General features: G+C 41.3%; 2 pseudogenes; one reads left to right on the forward strand and one right to left on the reverse strand.

The window, feature by feature from the left end:
• Positions 1–12,840: 12,840 nt before the first annotated feature.
• On the reverse strand, positions 12,841–13,129 carry LOC117091016 (annotated as a pseudogene).
• A 1,180-nt stretch (positions 13,130–14,309) lies between these two features.
• On the forward strand, positions 14,310–15,016 carry LOC117091017 (annotated as a pseudogene).
• The last annotated feature ends 8,376 nt before the right edge of the window (positions 15,017–23,392 follow it).

The following is a 23,392-nucleotide window of genomic DNA, read 5'->3' on the forward strand; positions in this document are numbered from 1 at the left end:
TAATGTATATGAGCAAACACAGTTAGGATGTTGCTAGCATTATGAGTCAATGATCAGAATTCCTTGCCAGACAGATTAAGACCGAGACCAGCTAGTTAATGAATTTACTGAAAGGCTCATTTATAAGGCTGCTTCACAGGGAATTGAGCAATAAAACAATTCTGCCAACCCTTGATCTTTCAGCTATAGCCTTTCTTCCTGTATTTCTTTGGAATAACACATAATTAACACACAGTGATCAAGTTTTTGCTTGTCATTTAATATAGCACATTTTTTCTTTTGTGTTTTAGTATGTTTGCATATCAAGCAATGCTTTTAAAGCTTATGCAAGGGTTGTATTTTGGACTCTATATTTCTTTATAATTTTTATATCATCCTGATGGGTAGAGACAGTGTGGGAAGAAATGTGGAGATTTTTATTGAATACTACCTTGTTTTTAGATGGTGTTTAATATTTAATATGTTGGGTCTGCTCATTTAGGAGGAAAAAGTATTCTCTGGATTTTCTTTTGCATAGGTTATTTTAGTTGCCAGTCTTTTCTGGGTCTGAAGGGTCCAAAATGACTGATAGAAATAGGTAAATAGCAATGAATGTGATTGTAGGAAAATAGGAATTGATGTTGCTAGGAAAGTATTAATCTCCTATCATCAGTCAATATTCCTGGTTTTAGTGTCACAGGAATTTGACAGCCTCCTCAACTTTAGCCACCTCTCAGAACATCCTGCTTCTCTTTTGAACAATGACTCCAGGACTGGAAGATGGGTGAGGCATCCACTTGGTGTGTCAACAGTGTGGAAAGGACCCTGGTGGAAAGCTGACTAGAAATCCACAGTGCTAGCTAAAGAAAAGAGGACTTTGAAAAGAAGTGAGAATAAGCGTGAACAGTTGACTCCAAGTAGGAAATTAGTGGAGGATGAACTAAATTAAAGTTCGGGATAAGCAAAGAACAAAGGTATATTCTATGGCCAGGAGTCAGGCTGGTTGTGTAGTGAGTGAGGCAGTTTTATTTATTGAGTGTGCATTCACAGAGTGTAAGGGTGTGTGTGTGTATCTGTGTGTGTGTGTGTGATCAAGTCAGCTGCTTTCTTTTTAGCTCCAGTCAGTTGTCAATATGTGGGCCTAATGTTACTGGGTTATCTCACTTTTCAAAAGAAATGGGGAACCTGATATTTTAAAGGATATATGTCAGAATTTTTTTTTTTTTTTTGGTGAAATGGAGTCTTCCTCTATCACCTAGGCTGGAGTGCCGTGGCGTGATCTCGGCTCACTGCAACCCCCGCCTCCCAGGTTCAAGTGATACTCTTGCCTCAGCCTCCCAAGTAGTTGGGCTTACAGGCGAGTGCCAGCACACCAGGCTAATTTTTGTATTTTTAGTAGAGACGAGATTTCAGCATCTTGGCCAGGCTTGTCTTGAACTCCTGACCTTGTGATCCACCCACCTTGGCCTCCCAAAGTGCTGGGGTTACAGGCGTGAGCCACTGTGCCTGACCAATATGTCAGATTTAAAATATAGCCCTACATTAAAAAAACTGTGTGAGCCCAGGTGACTATCTATGAGATGATAGGACACTTTGGTCACCGGTGGGTCACCTCTATTCAAAGCTGATTTTAGGATTACATGCTCCATGCTGAGAATTGTGCTACTGATTAACTGGGCAACCTCAAAATCACCATCTGAATAATGTGCTCTAAGAAGACTTAGCACATAGGGTTGTTTTGAGAATTAAATAAGATGATTGATAAAAAAAAAGCCTCTGCTACAATGCAAGGCAGTTAATAAGATAATAAATGTTAGCTGAATTTGAATCAGCAACCTCACATAGTACTGAGGGTTGGGTTGGTCTTTTTCATGTCTACATGCATGACAAGCTTAGGAGGAATAAGTGGTGACTTCTGTTATGTGATTTTACAATGGCTTCCTCCACAAGTCTCTCTTCACCTTTGTCTGCCAAGATACATATTTGAGATAAACCTTTGCAGCTATAGATAGGTCTCTATTACATATAAATGTCCCCAGCCTCATGGGTGAGTGGGCATGGAGGTGTAAGGTGGTGGAGATCACATGAATTGCATAGACGTAGCTATAGTACCTTTGCAGCCTTCTGCCTCTCCATCCCACAATCTACTCCTTGAGAGACCACTTATCCCTGGAGCTTACTTTCAACCATCAACCAGACACTTAAGACACTTGAGACAATTAGTTATCTGAGTATAACTAGACATAAACCTAGCCACCTCCATGAATCAGGGATGTCAAGGGAAAAAAGATTTGACTGTTCTTAACTGAAAGTTAGAAAAAGTTAGAAAGCATTTAACCTTCCTTTACAGAAAGGTACAGGGAAAACCTGTCTTTGTCTTCCTCAGTTTACATTTCTTGCTGGTTTTTCCCCAGTGTTCCCTTCGACTATATTCCTGCTATGACACATATTAGGGAGCTATTTCTTAGTGTTGGGAAGGCGTCACAAAGCTCTTAGGGCCAGGTAGAGAAGCAGCTTCATCTTGCTAGCCAGCTCCAGATGTTAGGCTGTCCAGTATCATATATTGAGTAGAATTTAAAGGCTTATGAGATTCAGTGTGGAATGATGTCCCAAACTATTAGTGATGTCTTCCACAGGCCCATGAGTGGAGAGTAGAAACACATGCTAATTCTGTGCCTAGTAAATATAAATATTCACTTAAATTTGATTTAAAAGCAAGGAAAGAAAAGTAAGTTTGCCCATATCTATCCCGGGTTTGTTTTGATGTGTTAAAACTAAAGGAAAGGCTAGGTACGGTGGCTCAAGAGTGTCTGTAATGCCAGCACTCTGGGAGGCTGAGGCGGTGGATCACCTGAGGTCAGGAGTTCAAGACCAGCCTGGCCAAAATGGCGGAATCCCATCTCTACTAAAAATACAAAATTTAGCTGGATGTGGTGGTGCACACCTGTAATCCCAACTACTCGAGAGGCTGAGGCGGGAGAATTGCTTCAATCCCAGAGGCAGAAGTTGTAGTGAGCCAAGATCAGCCTGGGCGACAGAGTGAGATTCCATCTCAAAAAACAAAACAAAACAAAACAAAAAACCACCTAAAGGACAGAGCCTATGTTTTTAGTGGGCTTTATTATATATTTGCATGTCATTTTGGCAAGTATAAGGAATCTTTATTTTTGAAATCACTAATATGGAGATTATTCCTTGTCCTCTACAGATACTGTTTCTTCCTCCCTTCACCTTTTCCGTCCTTTCCTGTCATTATCCTTCCCTAATGTCTGTGTATTTAAGAGATGTCACTTCTAGCTCAGTAAGCCACATTCTAGATAAAGAGTAGGTTATGTCTCTGAAGATGATTCAAATAGTAAAATATCTGGAAAGTTTGAGTTCCAGTTTCCTCATGGTCTTTCTGGTAACACTTGCCCAGAAAGCCAGTCTTACTCTGCCTAGACCACATATAGTTTTCCTAGGTAAATATGAAGTTCTCGCATCATGGAGACCTCAGGTGGTAACTTGAAATGCCCCCAGGGACCAAGTAGAATGTAAAGCAGGGTTAGTTATGGGAAGGCAGCAGCCCAGTGGGAGAATAAATGGCACCTGGCCTTTGGTTGGGCATTGTGGTGAGCTGAAGGCTGTGCTCATCTCCAGTTGATTGCTGCAGTAAACCTGGGTCCAGGACTGCAAGAGCAAACATTTAGATCTTTTTGTGGATGTTAAAATATAATGTGGAGCAGACATAACATGTCTATGGACTGAATTTAGCCTTAGAGGTTCCAATTTCTGATATCTAGCTAAATTAAGAAGTGATCAATGACATTAAGAGCAGGTGGTCTGAAATCTTTACTTATAGAATAGGAGGAACTGAGGTAAGTATGTGTATGGGGAGAGATGGGAATGGGTAGGCAGTACAGAGAGGTGATGCCTTAGGGATAAGTCAGTATAGTGTCTTGAGCACTACATGAAAGCCCCCTGGAAGAAAACATATGGAGGGGCAGCAGTAGCAGCAAGATTAATGCTATACATGGGATGTACAAATGCAGGACAAACAAAGGAAAAGAGACAAGAAAAGAAGGGCATGAGTAAAAAGAAAAGACTTTACATGTTTTGCAATCAGCACAGCAGAGACCTTTCAGGAAAATATTAAATAATGTAGAGAGAGTCACTAATTATCTTTTAACATACACAAGACAATGACTGACAGTGAACCAGGAAACCGAAATGATAGGATTGAGAAACTCATTATCCAAAATTGACTAGAGAGCATTTACTTGCTGCTAAGAAGGGATAAATGACCAGAGTCAGAATTTCAGGTACAGCATGCCTCTAATTTGTTGTTTAGGATGGTTTCTTAGTCTGTATGTGTTACTGTTAAGGAATACCTGAGACTAGGTAATTTAGTAAAAAAGAGAGCTTTATTAGCTGGGCATGGTGGTGCCTGCCTATAGTCTCAGCTACTTGGGAAGCTGAGGTGGGAGGATCACTTCAGCCCAGGAGGTTGAGGCTGCAGTGAGCTGTGATCATGCCACTGCACTCTAGCCTGGGTGATAGAGTGAGGCCTTGTCTAACGAAAAAGTGTGTGTGTATATATATATATATTATATATATATATATGGAAGAGGTTTATTTGGCTCACAGTTCTTCAGACTGAACAAGAAGGATGACGCCAGTATCTGTTTCTGGTGAGGGCTTCAGGCTGCTTCCATTTGTGGTGGAAAGAGAAGGGGAGCTGGCGTGTGCAGAGCTTACAGGGAAAGAGAGGAAGCAAGAGAGAGGGAAGATGTTAGACTCTTTTTAACCAGCACTAGGAGAAACTCTTGAGGGGAAATAATAAAGAGAGGACTCACTCATTAATGTGAGGAAGGCACTAAGAGATTCATGAGGTATCGGCTTCCATGATCCAAACAGCCTCCCATTAGGTCCCACCTCCAACATTAGGAATTAAATTTCAACATGAGATTTGGAGGATCACATATCCAAACTATAGCAGATGGTATACCTAAATATTTATTGATTATTTGTAATTCTCTAGAAGATTCCTTAATATTGAAAGCCCCAGGCTGGTGTACCACCTAGATTGGTTATACCTCAAAACCCCAGATAATGGGGTTATAAGGGTGGAAGGAATCCTAGAGATCATATAGTACAGCACTTCCTTTTTAAAATAAGGATCTTTGACCAGAGAGATGACAACTTAATCAATGTCATAAAGCTTGTAGTCCATCTGGGTCTAGAACATAGTTTCCCACCTTAGATCCAGTACTGATTTCTGAGCTCGAATCCTAACAAGAGTTACTATCTCTAGTACCCCTACCTATCCACCTAGTGGAGAAAAAAGTCAGGCAGAGCGTGAAGAGGAGAACTGGAATTACAAACTAGCATTTGAATAAAGATTGCACATATTTATTGTGCCTTTGTTTTCCTCTTTCTTAACTCAGTGACACCTTCAAATAGGATTCCTTGCTGGAATTATCTCTGATAAATAAAACAAAGTTTTTGCATGTAGGTGGAATCTATCGAAGAGTTCTTTTTACTCTTCATACAAATTCATATTAATTTTTTTGTCTCATTGAATGGGAGCCTGGCATAGTTTAGCTCTATGTCCTTACCCAAATCTCATATCATATTGTAATCTTCACATGTTGGGGAAGGGGCCTGGTGGGAGGTGACTGAATTGTGGGGGCAAACTTCCCCCTTGCTGTTCCTGTGATAGTGACTGAGTTCTTATGAGATCTGGTTGTTTGAAAGTGTGTGATACTCCCCGCTTCACTCTCTCTCTCTCCTCTACCACCATGTGAAGAAGGTCCTTGCTTCCCCTTTGCCTTCCACCATGATTGTAAGTTTCCTGAGGCTTCCCAGTCATGCTCCCTGTTAAGCCTGCACAACTGTGAGTCAATTAAACCTCTTTTCTTCATATATTACCCAGTTTCAGATAGTTCTTTTAGCAGTGTGAAAACGGACTAATACAGAGCCAATCTCCTACTATGTTTTAGGATCTAAGTCATGCATATTCATCAAGTCAAAGCATAAGTATTGATTATGGGGTTTAAAAACTGTGATTTTGGCCGAATAGGAACAGCTCCAGTCTCCAACTCCCAGCGCGAGCGACACAGAAGACCGGTGATTTCTGCATTTTCAACTGAGGTACTGGGGTCATCTCTCTAGGGAGTGCCGGACAATCGGTGCTGGTCAGCTGCTGCAGCCTGACCAGCGTGAGCTGAAGCAGGGCGAGGCATCGCCTCACCTGGAAGCGCAAGGGGGAAGGAAATCCGTTTTCCTAGCCAGGGGAACTGAGACACATAACACCTGGAAAATCGCGTAACTCCCACCTCAATACTGCGCTTTAAGGAAACAGGCACACCAGGAGAATATATCCCACACCTGGCCGGGAGGGTCCCACGCCCACGGAGCCTCCCTCACTGCTAACACAGCCGTCTGCGGCGATCTATCCGCAAGGCAGCAGCGAGGCTGGGGGAGGGGTGCCCGCCATTGCTGAGGCTTAAGTAGGTAAACAAAGCTGCTGGGAAGCTCGAACTGGGTGGAGCTCACAGCAGCTCAAGGAAACCTGCCTGTCTCTGTAGACTCCACCTCTGGGGACAGCCCACAGCCGAGGTCCAATAGGGAAAGCAGCGGGGGCGGTGCAGAGGCGAACGACTCTGTCTGACAGCTTTGGGGAGAGCCGTGGATCTCCCAACGCGGAGGTTGAGATCCGAGAACGGACAGACTGCCTGCTCAGGTGGGTCCCTGACCCCTGAGTAGCCTAGCTGGGAGACATCCCCCACTAGGGGCAGTTTGACACCCCACACCTCACAGGGTGGAGTCATCCCTGAGAGGAAACTTCCAAAGGAAGAATCAGACAGGTACACTCGCTGCTCAGCAATATTCTATCTTTGGCAACCTCTGCTGCTGATACCCAGGCAAACAGGGTCTGGAGTGGACCTCAAGCAATCTCCAACAGACCAACAGACAGTCCTTCTGACTGTCAGACGGAAAACTATCAAACAGAAAGGACACCTATACCAAAACCCCATCAGTACGTCACCATCATCAAAGACCAGAGACAGATAAAACCACAAAGATGGGGAAAAAGCAGGGCAGAAAAGCTGGAAATTCAAAAAATAAGAGCGCATCTCCCCCTGCAAAGGAGCGCAGCCCATCGCCAGCAACGGATCAAAGCTGGTCAGAGAATGACTTTGACGAGATGAGAGAAGAAGGCTTCAGTCCATCAAACTTCTCAGAGCTAAAGGAGGAATTACGTACCCAGCGCAAAGAAACTAAAAATCTTGAAAAAAAAGTGGAAGAATTGACAGCTAGACTAATTAATGCAGAGAAGATCATAAACGAAATGACAGAGATGAAAACCATGACACGAGAAATACGTGACAAATGCACAAGCTTCAGTAACCGACTCGATCAACTGGAAGAAAGAGTATCAGCGATTGAGGATCAAATGAATGAAATGAAGCGAGAAGAGAAACAAAAGAAAAAAAAGAAGAAAAAGAAATGAACAAAGCCTGCAAGAAGTATGGGATTATGTAAAAAGACCAAATCTACGTCTGATTGGGGTGCCTGAAAGTGAGGGGGAAAATGGAACCAAGTTGGAAAACACTCTTCAGGATATCATCCAGGAGAACTTCCCCAACCTAGTAGGGCAGGCCAACATTCAAATTCAGGAAATACAGAGAACGCCACAAAGATACTCCTCCAGAAGAGCAACTCCAAGACACATAATTGCCAGATTCACCAAAGTTGAAATGAAGGAAAAAATCTTAAGGGCAGCCAGAGAGAAAGGTCGGGTTACCCACAAAGGGAAGCCCATCAGACTAACAGCAGATCTCTCGGCAGAAACTCTACAAGCCAGAAGAGAGTGGGGGCCAATATTCAACGTTCTTAAAGAAAAGAATTTTCAACCCAGAATTTCATATCCAGCCAAACTAAGTTTCATCAGTGAAGGAGAAAGAAAATCCTTTACAGATAAGCAAATGCTTAGAGATTTTGTCACCACCAGGCCTGCCTTACAAGAGACCCTGAAGGAAGCCCTAAACATGGAAAGGAACAAGCGGTACCAGCCATTGCAAAAACATGCCAAAATGTAAAGACCATCGAGGCTAGGAAGAAACTGCATCAACTAATGAGCAAAATAACCAGTTAATATCATAATGACAGGATCAAGTTCACACATAACAATATTAACCTTAAATGTAAATGGACTAAATGCTCCAATTAAAAGACACAGACTGGCAAACTGGATCAAGAGTCAAGACCCATCAGTCTGCTGTATTCAGGAGACCCATCTCACATGCAGAGACATACATAGGCTCAAAATAAAGGGATGGAGAAGATCTACCAAGCAAATGGAGAACAAAAAAAAGCAGGGGTTGCAATCCTAGTCTCTGATAAAACAGACTTTAAACCATCAAAGATCAAAAGAGACAAAGAAGGCCATTACATAATGGTAAAGGGATCAATTCAACAGGAAGAGCTAACTCTCCTAAATATATATGCACCCAATACAGGAGCACCCAGATTCATAAAGCAAGTCCTTAGAGACCTACAAAGAGACTTAGACTCCCATACAATAATAATGGGAGATTTCAACACTCCACTGTCAACATTAGACAGATCAACGAGACAGAAAGTTAACAAGGATATCCAGGAATTGAACTCATCTCTGCACCAAGCGGACCTAATAGACATCTATAGAACTCTCCACCCCAAATCAACAGAATATACATTCTTCTCAGCACCACATCGCACTTATTCCAAAATTGACCACATAATTGGAAGTAAAGCACTCCTCAGCAAATGTACAAGAACAGAAATTATAACAAACTGTCTCTCAGACCACAGTGCAATCAAACTAGAACTCAGGACTAAGAAACTCAATCAAAACCGCTCAACTACATGGAAACTGAATAACCTGCTCCTGAATGACTACTGGGTACATAACGAAATGAAAGCAGAAATAAAGATGTTCTTTGAAACCAATGAGAACAAAGATACAACATACCAGAATCTCTGGGACACATTTAAAGCAGTGTGTAGAGGGAAATTTATAGCACTAAATGCCCACAAGAGAAAGCAGGAAAGATCTAAAATTGACACTTTAACATCACAATTAAAAGAACTAGAGAGGCAAGAGCAAACACATTCAAAAGCTAGCAGAAGGCAAGAAATAACTAAGATCAGAGCAGAACTGAAGGAGATAGAGTCACAAAAAACCCTCCAAAAAATCAATGAATCCAGGAGTTGGTTTTTTGAAAAGATCAACAAAATTGACAGACCGCTAGCAAGACTAATAAAGAAGAAAAGAGAGAGGAATCAAATAGACGCAATAAAAAATGATAAAGGGGATATCACCACCGACCCCACAGAAATACAAACAACCATCAGAGAATACTATAAATGCCTCTACGCAAATCGACTAGAAAATCTAGAAGAAATGGATAATTCCTGGACACTTACACTCTCCCAAGACTGAACCAGGAAGAAGTTGAATCCCTGAATAGACCAATAACAGGCTCTGAAATTGAGGCAACATTAATAGCCTACCCACGAAAAAAAGTCCAGGACCAGATGGATTCACAGCTGAATTCTACCAGAGGTACAAGGAGGAGCTGGTACCACTCCTTCTGAAACTATTCCAATCAATAGAAAAAGAGGGAATCCTCCCTAACTCATTTTATGAGGCCAACATCATCCTGATACCAAAGCCTGGCAGAGACACAACAAAAAAAGAGAATTTTAGACCAATATCCCTGATGAACATCGATGCAAAAATTCTCAATAAAATACTGGCAAACCGGATTCAGCAGCACATCAAAAAGCTTATCCACCATGATCAAGTGGGCTTCATCCCTGGGATGCAAGGCTGGTTCAACATTCGCAAATCAATAAACGTAATCCAGCATATAAACAGAACCAAAGACAAGAACCACATGATTATCTCAATAGATGCAGAAAAGGCTTTTGACAAAATTCAACAGCCCTTATGCTAAAAACGCTCAATAAATTCGGTATTGATGGAACGTACCTCAAAATAATAAGAGCTATTTACGACAAACCCACAGCTAATATCATACTGAATGGGCAAAAACTGGAAAAATTCCCTTTGAAAACTGGCACAAGACAGGGATGCCCTCTCTCACCACTCCTATTCAACATAGTGTTGGAAGTTCTGGCTAGGGCAATCAGGCAAGAGAAAGAAATCAAGGGTATCCAGTTAGGAAAAGAAGAAGTCAAATTGTCCCTGTTTGCAGATGACATGATTGTATATTTAGAAAAACCCATCGTCTCAGCCCAAAATCTCCTTAAGCTGATAAGCAACTTCAGCAAAGTCTCAGGATACAAAATTAATGTGCAAAAATCACAAGCATTCTTATACACCAGTAACAGACAAGCAGAGAGCCAAGTCAGGAATGAACTTCCATTCACAATTGCTTCAAAGAGAATAAAATACCTAGGAATCCAGCTTACAAGGGATGTAAAGGACCTCTTCAAGGAGAACTACAAACCACTGCTCAGTGAAATCAAAGAGGACACAAACAAATGGAAGAACATACCATGCTCATGGATAGGAAGAATCAATATCGTGAAAATGGCCATACTGCCCAAGGTTATTTATAGATTCAATGCCATCCCCATCAAGCTACCAATGAGTTTCTTCACAGAATTGGAAAAAACTGCTTTAAAGTTCATATGGAACCAAAAAAGAGCCCGCATTGCCAAGACAATCCTAGGTCAAAAGGACAAAGCTGGAGGCGTCACGCTACCTGACTTCAAACTATACTACAAGGCTACAGTAACCAAAACAGCATGGTACTGGTACCACAACAGAGAAATAGACCAGTGGAACAGAACAGAGTCCTCAGAAATAATACCACACATCTACAGCCATCTGATCTTTGACAAACCTGACAAAAACAAGAAATGGGGAAAGGATTCCCTATTTAATAAATGGTGCTGGGAAAATTGGCTAGCCACAAGTAGAAAGCTGAAACTGGATCCTTTCCTTACCCCTTATACGAAAATTAATTCAAGATGGATTAGAGACTTAAATGTTAGACCTAATACCATAAAAACCCTAGAAGAAAATCTAGGTAGTACCATTCAGGACATAGGCATGGGCAAGGACTTCATGTCTAAAACACCAAAAGCAACGGCAGCAAAAGCCAAAATTGACAAATGGGATCTCATTAAACTAAAGAGCTTTTGCACAGCAAAAGAAACTACCATCAGAGTGAACAGGCAACCTACAGAATGGGAGAAAATTTTTGCAACCTACTCATCTGACAAAGGGCTAATATCCAGAATCTACAAAGAACTCAAACAAATATACAAGAAAAAAACAAACAACCCCATCAAAAAGTGGGCAAAGGATATGAACAGACATTTCTCAAAAGAAGACATCCATACAGCCAACAGACACATGAAAAAATGCTCATCATCACTGGCCATCAGAGAAATGCAAATCAAAACCACAATGAGATACCATCTCACACCAGTTAGAATGGCAATCATTAAGAAGTCAGGAAACAACAGGTGTTGGAGAGGATGTGGAGAAATAGGAACACTTTTACACTGTTGGTGGGATTGTAAACTAGTTCAACCATTATGGAAAACAGTATGGCGATTCCTCAAGGATCTAGAACTAGATGTACCATATGACCCAGCCATCCCACTACTGGGTATATACCCAAAGGATTATAATTACTCTACTACAAAGACACATGCACACGTATGTTTATTGCGGCACTATTCACAATAGCAAAGACTTGGAATCAACCCAAATGTCCATCTGTGACAGACTGGATTAAGAAAATGTGGCACATATACACCATGGAATACTATGCAGCCATAAAAAAGGATGAGTTTGCGTCCTTTGTAGGGACATGGATGCAGCTGGAATCCATCATTCTTAGCAAACTATCACAAGAAGAGAAAACCAAACACCGCATGTTCTCACTCATAGGTGGGAACTGAACAATGAGATCACTTGGACTCGGGAAGGGGAACATCACACACTGGGGCCTATCATGGGGAGGGGGGAGGAGGGAGGGATTGCATTGGGGAGTTATACATGATATAAACGTTATGCACGTGTACCCTAGAACTTAAAGTATAATAAAAAATAAAAAAAAATTAAAAAAAAAAACAAACAAACAAACAAAAAAAAAACTGTGATTTTAACTTATTATATAGACTTAGCTTATTTTTATTTTTATTTTTATTTTTTTTGAGACAGCCTTACTCTGTCACCCAGGCTGGAGTGCAGTGATGCCATCTCGGCTCACTGCAACCACTGCCTCCTGGGTTCAAGTGATTCTCCTGCCTCAGTCTCCCGAGTGGCTGGGATTACAGGCACCCGCCACCATGCCTGGCTAATTTTTGTACCGTGTTGGCCAGGGTGGTCTCGAATTCTTGACTTCAGGTGATCCACCTGCCTCGGCCTCCCAAAGTGCTGGGATTACAGGTTTAAACCATTGTGCCTGGCAGATAAGTCATTTATTAACTCCATACTCCTAGCACCAGCTGTCACCCTGGCCTTGTTGGAGGTCCAGGGGTTAGAAAGGGAATGATAAAGTGCACAAGCCCCTACCACCCTATGCCCCAGACACACCTTCTCTGCTGGCAGTGCAGATAATGCATCCCAATACCCTGGAGGAGAACCACCACCCCAGGGAGAACCCTTTCTGCTCCAACCTCCTGGGCAGGTCCCAGGTTAGAGCAGCAGGCCAGACAACCAGGCCCAGGTTGTCAGGCCTGGCCACACATGCGGACAGAGGATGTGGTTGGGGCACCCTAGGGTGTGGGGAGGGTAAGACTGGGATTGGGGGTCATGAAGGCTGTGTTGCAGGACTCCTCCTCCTGCCCCCAATCCTCTGTGCCCTATCTAGAGCTCTCTTAGCTTTGCTGATCTGTGTTCACGTCTTTGGGGAGCTGCCTGGTCTCCAGGGAGAGCCAGAGGTTGTTGCATTTCTCCGACTCCACTCTTGTTACCCCATAGCTGGCACAGAGCCTGAGACCATGGCCACTAGTAGGCTCCACTGCAAAGGGTATGGAAACTTCCTCTGAATGAACATCTGCAAGCCAAAGGCCATGCTTGTGCTGGGTGCTTGGCAGCCAAGGTGTTGTCCACCTAGGACGGGCCCAGGTTCACCATGGTTGGCCAGGTTCAGGTGACTTAGCTTTTAATTAAAGTATTTTGGTTAGAGTATGTAGTAAGATGAATGGAGAAATATTGATATTTTAATTTTCTACATTTGTATTGTGGATAGTGATTTCTAGAACAGAGATTCTTAGCATGTGATTTTATTTCAGCAACTTCCACTTAACTTCTGTGCCTTACCAGGGAAGTGATTCTAAAGAAAAGAGAGTGATAGGTACTCCAGAGGTGTATCTGAATCTGATTCTTGGTGGATTAGGTGGTGGAAGTCATATGTAGTTTGAAAATGCATGCTTTTGGAGAATTTACAACATCCTGTTGTGGGAGGTGTGTTGCCTCCTGGCTCTGAAAGTCCCTATAGTACTTGTTCCCATCTTGGGGTACTGGCTAAATTAGGATTATCAAGGGTCTAAAAGGAGTCTTAGAAAATGGTCCTCAACCTCCTGGTTAAAGAAAGATCTTACGGAGGCTCTCCAGGTTAGAATGATACTGTGTGTGTGTGTGTGTGTGTGTGTGTGTATTACCACAGCAAACTGGGTTTACATACCCATGCACAATGGAAAGCCAAACACTGAAGCACTGGATTTTTGCAGTGAGAAAAGTCTATTGTAAGTTGACTGTCAAGGAGACAGAAGGAAATGCTCAAAAATGTCTTCCTGAGCTGGGGGCTGGGTCAGGTTTTATAAGCATAGGGTAATGAGGTGTGATCTGATTGGATTTTGCAATGAGATGATACCAGAACTCAATCTGATTGGATCCTGGATCCTGCCATGCAGTGTCTACTTTTTAATACAGCCCCTCTTCCTGCTTTTCTGTTGGAGCACTTGGATTTGCCCATAGTTTCATGCTTGGTTCATCTGGGCATGCTCAGGTTACATGACCTTCAACCTGGGGGTCCATGGTGACTGAAAAACAACTCACAGCTTTGTTACATAAAAGTTGGACAAGATTGGTCTGGTGTGGCTACATGTGTTTTGGGAGTAGTGGTTTAGGAAGGGGAAAAGTTGGAAGAAAGAGTACCCAAAAGTAGCTCAGACTCCAGTAGCTGAAGGGATTTTTTCTTCTCCTGATGTGAGCCTCTGTAGTCTACCAGTTTATCCCCAGACTTTCAGAAGCAGCTTGGGTCATATTTCTTTTCTCTCTGATTCCTTAAAGATTAAGAGTTTGGGCGGGGGGGTGAAGAAGGGGCCGGCCTTCAAGCAACATCCACGCAAGATGGCAGCCACCACGGGCTTGGGAGTAAAAGTCCCTCACAATTTCTGACTGTTGGAAGAACTCAAAGAAGGCCAGAAAGCAGTAGGAGATGGCACAGTTAGCTGGGGTCTAGAAGATGACGAAGACATGACACTTACAAGATGGACAGGGATGATAATTGGGCCTCCAAGAACAATTTATGAAAACCAAATATACAGCCTTAAAATAGAATGTGGACCTAAATACCCAGAAGCACCCCCCTTTGTAAGATTTGTAACAAAAATTAATATGAATGGAGTAAATAGTTCTAATGGAGTGGTAGACCCAAGAGCCATATCAGTGCTAGCAAAATAGCAGAATTCATATAGCATCAAAGTTGTCCTGCAAGAGCTTTGGCGCCTAATGATGTCTAAAGAAAATATGAAACTCCCTCAGCCGCCCAAAGGACAGTGTTACAGAAATTATTCAAAAAGAAAAACCACAGGCCCTTCCCCTTCCCCTCCATTGGATTTAAGCAGGCTTCATTTTCCACAGTAGTAAATTTTCTAGATACATCTTATAGACCTCAAAGTACTGGAAAGGAAGCTCCCATTCAAAGGAAATTTATCTTAAGATACTGTAAATGATACTAATTTTTTGTCCATTTGAAATACATAAGTTGTGCTATAACAACAACCAAAAAAAAAAAAAGATTAAGAGATTGGGTTAGAATGGGAGAAACAGATTAGTCAAACATCCTAAAGATTAAATGTCAATTTTGTATTTTGATGATCATGGTTATATGTGAATTTCATCCATTGAAAAATAAACACAAACACATGTCCCTATAGGTTCATTGGTTGTAACAAATGTACTACCCCAAAGCAAGATGTTGGGGAGGCTGAGCACATGTGGGAGGCAGGGTCTATGGAAAATCTCTGCTTTCCATTTAATTTTGCTGTTAACCTAAAACTGCTAAATAATAGTCAACTTTTAAAGAGCACACCTTCTTCTAGTTGCCTTTAAGCACTTAGTGTCTTATAACTCCATTGGTATTTATGGCAAAAAAAATAAATTGAGGCTTCTGTGCTGGAAGTGAAACTGGCCCAATTGTCTCATAGAACTGATGTTTATGGTTTATTTTGGATAAACATAAAAATTGACCTTTCCAGTCTTAATACTTGAGAAAGTTACATTTGTCTTATCTGAGTTCCTTTCTCAGGAAACCAACCAGCAAGCTCCCCAGATAGTATTATGGAACTGAAACTCACCAGGTCACTGCATCTAGACAGTGAGACACCAGACCCCTCACTGGACATGATTGCCTAACTGATCACCAGCTTCCTGTTGACCAGTCCTTTTCTTTTCTCCTCCCTAATTTGTATTTTTCCACACAGTTACGCTTCTCCCTTGCTGTACCAACCCCTACTTTCAGTTGGTTGAGGAAATAGATTTGAGACCAACGTCCTATCACCTCAGATGCAGGACTGGAATAAGTCTTCTTCCCTGGCAGTACTTCTCGTCTCAGTGATTGGCTTTCAGTGCAGAGAGCAATGGGACCTAGACCAAACCCCTGGTGTTTTGGCAACAGAAGAAATATGCTGACATATTCCTTTTTCCTTTCTTCTATGCTCTCTCTGCCATCTCCCACTTCTTTATACAGCTGCTGGCTTTTAAACCTGTTGCCCCCTCTCTGATGTTCACTTAGGCTCAAGACAGTGCCTGGTATGTAGCAGATGTCCAATAAGTTTTATTGACCGACTGATAAAAAGCAGGAATAAATGACCCTGATTGAAGGTTGTAAACTTTGGTATAACATGAACCTCTGTTTCAAATTCAAGAGGCATTTGTTACATCTTAGGGGATTCCAACAATTTGAGGATTTCTAGCCCTATACATTTTTGTTAAGGGTTAAAATGAGTCCTAGTTTTAGAATAGGTTGTTATAAATGGAAAATGGTTTTAGAGATCGTCTAATCAAGTACCAGCATTTTTCAGATGAGATTTTGTATGTGTATGCTCTTGTGGGATTGAGAAAATAGGGATCAAGAGAGGTTTACTGATGTGTTCAAAGTGTGTTCAAAGTCACAAAGCTAGTCAGGGGCAAAGCTGGTGTTTTGAAGTCCAGCTCTCCTGACTCTTAGTAGCACATTCATGACATGACGATTCTCAGAGAAAAACTAAACTAGGAAGATGTTCTGGGAGGTGACAAATGCCACATTGATGATTTGGATTCTATGGTGACATGAATATAACTTGTACGTTTTCCTTATCATCAAGTTGATTTCTACTACTGAGAATGTTCCCCTTTCTGAGGAGCATTCTGTACTTCAAGTTCTGCGACTTCTGAGAAGGGCTCTGTGGCTTTGACCCTGAATAGAAGTTTTAAATGAACTTATTTTATATATATATATATATATATATATATATAAAGTCCCTTAAGTTTCTGATGTCAGGAAATTCTAACTATGAGCTTATATAAATTTGGATTCCTACTGGGAGATGAAAATTCAATAAAGTGGGTCCTGCTGATAACCTACAAAACATTAAGTTATATATCAAAGATCAAAATAGGTTATGAATAGAAACACTTATCTTAGACTCATCTTAAGCATTTTCATCATAATTGGCTTGAAAACATTGCCTGCCTAGAGGTGAAATAAAGTCTGCTAACATGTACGCCTGCAACAGAAGCAGAGCAGACAATCAGTTGAAATGATATCTTCAAGAGCATCAAGATGTCATTCATAGAAGGCTTGGAGACTTTTGGAATTAAATGGAGAGAGGTTGAATTCACTTTATGTTTAATTGTCTAGAAAATATTTGCAGTCTTTGTCTACCATCCTTGCCAAATTACTGTGACCCTGGCTGCTTACTGGTCTGCCAAACCCAGCCCAAACAATTTAGAGTCGTTTGGGAAAAGAAATGATTAACTCTAATGTTAGCTATGGGGACCTGTGGATGTTTGGATTGATTCAAAGAAGAGGAACAAACTAAGCCAATAGGGTGGATGACTGATGAAAGTTATTTAAATAGTAGGAAGTCCACAGGTCCTATTTTAGACAAAATCTGATTGTTTGGTTATCTTCATACCTTTCACTGATTACTTCTTATCACTTCTAGAAAGGCATTAAAATGACATTTTACACTTTAGTATAAATTACATTAGTTTTACTATTTTTTAATATATTTTTCTTTTTTAATCCCTAATGTGATAGTAAAAGTTTATTAGTTTTACTCGATTTTCCTGCCTTAAAAAAACAGCTAGGACTTCAAACATTTTTGACCCCATGTACCCTTAAAAGAAGAACAAATTTTCTGAGTTTAACTAAATTGAGATCTGATTAGATTCTAGCCTTAGTACTTTTTCTCCCTTCCTTCCTTTTTTTGTCCTTTCTTCATCCTCTTTCTCTCCCTCCTTCTCCTTTTTCTTCTTCTCTCACTTTCTCTCTCTCTCTCCACCCTCTCTCCCTTCTTTCCTGTCAGGAGAGGAAATGGAAGGAGAATGGTAGAGCTGGAAAATGTGCTTTATAAATGTTTTGTCCCTTCCAGGATGTAAGATATATTACAATTTACCAATAATAAAATTCAGATCCTTGAATATAAACCATTTCCCTTATTGACTCTGCTTTTTATCTGCACCATTTTAGAGCTGGGTAAACAGGGCATGGCCAGAGAAATTTCGCAGTGCTCCAGCCTGCTTTTCCACTGGAGGAATCTCTTCCCTCACCTGTGAAAAGGCCAGGGAGGAGAGCTCAGGCCTTTCTCCATCACACTGTGTAAGAGTTTAGCACTTGGACTCTCGAACATCCCTCTCCTGGAAGCAAGAGCAGAGAGGCAGCCTCAGCCCCGGCCATTCATTCAGCCCCGTGTACAAGGTCTGTCTGAGATGGTGCATATGCAGGCAGCAAGAAGCCCAGCTACTTCTCTCTCTAGCCTCCCCCATCATTGGCCTGTCACAGTGCCTGGAAAGAACTGAGAAAATACTGTTAGATCTTGTTTATTGAGCAAGGTGTTATGAGATAACTTTTAGGATGTTTGGGGCCATTTCCTCAATCTCTCTAGAAGCTTTTATTTGTTATTTTCCTTCTGGTACTTCCATCTGGTACTATTTACTTTTTATCCTCTCACCTGTTATTCTTTCTCTCACCCCTAAAACTTAACAAGGCATTTCTGATCATGTGTGATGTTTATCCTTTTAGTGAGAGGCATTAGATAATAGATAAATAATAAGGGGAGTTTTAGTAGTTTTTCCTAAATATAATTTAAAGCAGGATATATATATATGTATTTTTTGTTAGCTGCTGTTTTGCTCTGTTGCCCAGGCTGGCATTCAGTGGCACAATCTCTGGTCACTGCAACCTCCACCTCCCGGGTTCAAGTGATTCTCCTACCTCAGCAACCTGAGCAGGTGGGATTACACAAAGCAGGATTTTTTGAAAACTGTGAACCTCAATTCATAAATGGGATATAAACTCATATAGTGAGCTTCAACTTGCAGCAGATTTTTTTTTTTTTTTTTTTTTTTTTTTTGAGACAGAGTCTCACTCTGTTGCCCAGGACGGAGTTCAGTGGTGCAATCTCGGCTCACCGCAACCTCTGCCTCCCCAGTTCAAGTGATTCTCCTGCCTCAACCTCCTGAGTAGCTGGGATTACAGGTGCCTGCCTCTGTGCCCAGCTATTCTTTTTTTTTTTTTGTATTTTTAGTAGAGATGGGATTTCACCATGTTGGCCAGGCTGATCTTGAACTCCTGACCTTGTGATTCGCCTGCCTTGGCCTCCCAAAGTGTTGGGATTACAGACGTGAGCCACCGCGCCTGGCCAGCATTTTTTTTTTTTTTTTTTTTAAGGAAAAAATTGTATAGAGTGTAGCAAAAGTCAGCACAGTTTTGTGAAACTGGCTTCAGTTACATAGCCACGTGGGAGTGTAGACTTGGGTGTGATGTGAAATGTATTTCTTTCTTGTTTTTGAGACAGGGTTTCACTTCATCACCCAGGCTGGAGTGCAGTGGTGCAAACACAGCTCACTGCAGCCTCAACCTCCCTGGCTCAAGCAGTCCTCCCACAGCCTCCTGAGTAGCTAGGACTACAGGCTTGCACCAATATGCCTGGCTAGTAAAATACATCTCTTACAGTGGGTCCAAAGAATCTGAAGCTATTGATTTAAGGCATTCATGCTTTCTGGGCTCAACTTAAAGTAGCATATACTGTCTTTGTAAGATCTTAAATCACTGGGTTTACCACAGAGCTTACATTTCCAGAGGAACCACTTCACCTGACTGGTAGGAAATCCACAGGGCCTATTTTGGGTAGGCTGGAAGTAAAATCTTAATAGATAACAGAGCTGTAATAAGAAGTTTAAATAACTATTTGTACGAACTGTACCATCTGCTTGCCACTGCTCCGAACTTTTACCCACTTGCTTTTTGTAAAGAGGTCACCTGCTTATTTAAAATATCCTTTCGTAATGTATTGGAAAGGTGTGAGAACATGTGAAAATAGTTGTCAATGGAGAAGGAAGGGGCTTTATTCTCACTTAAGAGAGCCCTGGGAGGAATAAGGTTTTATCTGGATCAGGGTATCCAATTGCATTGGATAAACATGGCCTGAGGCAGGACAAAATTTAAAAACACAATGATAAACCTCCTCGTGACATTCTCTGTTCCTTTTATAGTCCCTCAGCTGGCTTGTTTGCAAGGTGCAGGATGGGTGACCACCTAACGTGCTTATGTGGTCAGTAAGTTATCTGAACAGGGTCTCTCTAGACCCCCTAGAACTTGTGGAGCTGGGTTGTAGCATAGTAAATGCAAGCTGTGCTGGTGTTCACAGCTAGAGTGAAGGAGAGTGGTTGGATGTGCACCTGGCTCTGCAGGCAGCCCATCTCAGGTTGTTGCTGAGGATATGGCACTGGAATGGTTGGAAAGGCTGTAAGAACTCCACATGCCCCCTGGCCCTTTTTGGGTATGCGGTGCCCAGAACTGAGCTGCTATTTAGACTGACAAGAATAGAGGGATTTTTTTTCTCCCCTCTTTGGACAACCTGCCCTGTATTGTACAGAGGAAGGCACAAAGAAGTCAGTGATTTATAGGCCCTCTGTAGGGAAAACAACAAAAAAAGCAAAACAAAAAGTCCAATAAACTTAAGCTACACTTTTCCATTAGCAGCTGGTTTTGCCTTTCTTGGAAATAGCGTTTCTTGTATTGAATCCAGCTTTAGAAATTCCTCCTGTAGTCTAAAGACCTGTCATCAGACAGGTCAATGGGTAAAGCTCATTGGAGCTGTTTTTATCTTTATTCTGCCCAAGAACTTGCCTGCTTATCCTTCTCAGACAATATAATGGTTCTCCAGACTCAGGAGTAGGTAATGGCTTATGAAAATATATTGATGTCCTATTTGGAAACTGACCTTTTACTTTTATCCTTGTTATCCTTTTTCTTCTTCCAGTCTGTTATTTGAGAAGGTTGGGACAAAGAAATTCAAGAGGAGAGACCACAGCTCGCTGGGGATCTCTTCCACCTCCAATAAGCCACAGGCCATGTCTGTACACTTAGTCAAGGCCCTTTGAATATGTTTTGTGCCAGTTTGACTCCTTTTTCATGTGCAGACTTAAAAAGAGAAGTAAACTGACATCTCATTATGGGAGGACTTCACCTCAAGTATGGACATCAGAGAGAGGCTTGGACGGAAGTACGCCTCCTGACTTATTTTCCCCAGGATCCCAGGCTTTACCCTAAGATCTTTGCATTGTTGCTGATGGTGGTAGTTAGAAAGTGAATAAAGAGGAGGCACATTACACACAAGGGATGAACCCCTAGAACTTTTCATTCAGTGGAAGAGGCTGGTGTAGGGGAGTGAAACAAGGCTTCCCCTACCCGTCTAGGTTCCTTGTCTGGGCTAGAAATTAAATTGACATAAGACAGATGAACAGGAGAAAAACATATTTAACTATATATGCATGGGAGTCCCACAAACGAAGAGACTCCCACAAAATATGGAAGTCCATGAAGAGTGAGATGATTGAAGCTTATCTAGCATCCCGAGCTACAGAAAGAATAGGGACCCAGGATCTCTGGTGGCGGAGGCAGCAACAAGCCTCGGGGAGGGTGAGGGGAGGAAATGCATGGTGAACAAAAACTGTCCTGCTATGCAGATAGAAAATCGTCAGGTAATGAAAATTATCTCAGAGCAGCCTTCTTGCTTGTACCAATAATTTACGACTATAGATTTTCTTTATAAAAATTTTCTTTTATAGACATAAATTTATTTTACAAAAGGACAGTTTTTCAGAGCTATTCCTGTGTTAGCAGTTTCTCAGAATAACCAGCTCAAAATGAGCCTAAGAGGTATATTTTGGGATGGCATATTCTGGTCCCCTACAGTCATATTTTGGGGTAGAGTATGCTGAGCCCCAACACTGAACACTCATGAGGGAGAAGGGGAGGGTAAGTTATGCCTTGATGGTTAATTGCTGGAATATCTAGGTCTCGTGATTTCTTATCCTCCTGCTATTTGGTCATTAACGCAGCTGCCCAGGAATTCAGTGGTGAAAAAAGATGGGGGGATAAAATTAAAACAAGCAAGCATTTCCATTACAGAGTAGACAAATCTGATTTCATTCAAAAAAAAAAAAAAAGAGAAAGAGTTTAGCTCAATTTTATTTTTCACATGGTGAAAAGAGGGTGTCCCCTTAGTCTTTTCTCTACTTTCCAGTGACTGCATTTTAATAATCTGATTTCTCAGGATATCTGACTGGTGAAGCATTTCCTGACCCCAGTTATTGAGGCTAATTGAGAGTTAATTATATGTCTGCTCATTATTTTGCTTACTTCCTAGTCTGAAAACAACAGCAATTGCTCACACTCCAGAACTGGGCCAGGAAGTAGCATCATAGGGTATGATTTGAGATGTTAGAACAGCTCCCTCCTCACTATCTTTACCACCGCCTAATCAGACTACCTAGAATTATACCATTAGAGAGATGTTATATGTTATATAGGCTAAACATGGCTTTGTTTTTCTCAGGAAGAGGCAATCTTAAAAATTTTCTTTAAAAAGTTTTTCACTTTTTCTTTTATAAGTTGGTGTGCATTGCAAGTTATAAATCTAGTATTTCTTCCTAACAAAGTTTTATTAATTTATAATGCATTTTTAGTTGATGATATATTAAGCTATTATTAGTTAATCATATCCAAGTATAAAGTATTTCAGGATTTTGCTACTGAAAAGCTACCTGAGACAAGGGCATTGTAGAATTTGGAATGCTAGAAGGACGAGGGATGGAAATAGCATAATATAGAGTATGTGCAGGCTCAGGGATCTAGTTGTCAGGTAGGAAAAACTTTTTCTCTACCCTCTTATGTTCAGTATATGGGGACCTTCAAATTAAACTAACAAAAGATAGATCAACAAAAGAAAAGGCACATGATTTTATTAACATTTACATGCTTGGGTGTTCACAGAACTGAAGTGAAACTCACAGAACTGATTGAGTGGTTATAGACCCTTTCCTTTTAACAAAGGAAAAAAGGTTTGGACTTCAAAGTATGACAAATTGTGGGGAAGTGAATAGGAAGTGTGTGGTGGGAACTAATGGAAGATAAAGGCTATTTTAGTAAGGCCTATTTATGCAAACTCAACATCTTTGGTAAGACTTTTAGGTAGATAAGGGGAAGACACTAGATCTCTTCCTGTATCTTTTGATTCTCAATTGCTTTCAGCTCAAAATAATCTTTATGTCAAAGTAGCATATTTTGAGTAGCATATTCTGATCTCCTTCAGAGGCAGGTGAAGGGAGTGTTACACACAGTTAGATGGCTTTAGATCCCAAGGCTAAATTATATAATTCCATGACATTTACCTAATATTGAACCTTATCCTTAAAACGTGAATGTTGGGTGACCCCTGTCTTAATGAGTAGACATATGACTTTATTCAACCAATTTGAGGACATAACTTGTATCCAGACTTTATGGAATTGTGATTTACCTTGGTTGATGTGGTTTATACAATTAATATCTATACCTGAGTGTGGGTCTGCTGGGCCTAAGCTGAAATCCAAACATCCAGGCATGTCTGGTTGGCTGATAAC

The sequence above is a fragment of the Trachypithecus francoisi genome, unplaced genomic scaffold, assembly GCF_009764315.1.
Source record: "Trachypithecus francoisi isolate TF-2019V2 unplaced genomic scaffold, Tfra_2.0 Lachesis_group11, whole genome shotgun sequence".
NCBI lineage: Eukaryota > Metazoa > Chordata > Mammalia > Primates > Cercopithecidae > Trachypithecus > Trachypithecus francoisi.